The sequence below is a fragment of the Arachis stenosperma genome, chromosome 5 (assembly GCF_014773155.1).
Source record: "Arachis stenosperma cultivar V10309 chromosome 5, arast.V10309.gnm1.PFL2, whole genome shotgun sequence".
Lineage (NCBI taxonomy): Eukaryota > Viridiplantae > Streptophyta > Magnoliopsida > Fabales > Fabaceae > Arachis > Arachis stenosperma.
This window is the reverse complement of record NC_080381.1, coordinates 100,964,233-100,964,976: the sequence shown is the minus strand read 5'-3', so window position 1 is coordinate 100,964,976 and position 744 is coordinate 100,964,233.

The window sequence follows — 744 nt, the reverse complement described above, 5'->3', positions numbered from 1 at the left end:
ACTATTATTGATTCATTGAATTACAATAGAGCTCCCTAACCCAATGAAAGGGGTTTAGTGTGTCATAGCTCAAAATTCAATTACAGTATGAAAAATTCTAAAGTGTCAAAAGGTCCCAACTAACTTCAATTCTATCCTATTTATACACTTTCTAAATTGAGCTTCTGTTGTGTTTCTTGGGCTTTGAGGCCTTTCCTTGATTTCCTTTTGCCTTGGGTTTATGGTCCATAATTCTGATGAGACTGTGATTCAATTCTGCAACATTCATTAAGCAAACTTAGTGATAAACAAGTAATGACACAAGGCTCAACAAATTGAATTCCAGACTCATCAATTCTTCAGGCCCAATCTCATAAACCATGATATTCACTTGGGTTTCACACCATAATACGTTTAAGTTAGTATTTGTGCTCAATTGCTAACTTAAACTTCAATATATTTGGCCCAGAAACCTTTTCAAATGGTGGTGTTTAAGTTGAAGTTTAAGTTTCAGTTTAAGGTCAAACTAAAACTTAAACGTGGAATTGGAAGAAAGCAACCCAGGAGAGTGAATATATCGAACACGTTTAACCTCCAGTTTGAGGTCAAACTGGAGGTTAAACTTGGAAATAAAGAAAGCAAGCTCTGGAGGGAATTAGGATCGAACACGTTTAACCTCCAGTTTGAGGTCAAACTGGAGGTTAAACGTGGAATGAAGAAAACACCCTGGAGGAAGGAAAACCATCGAACACGTTTAACCTCCAG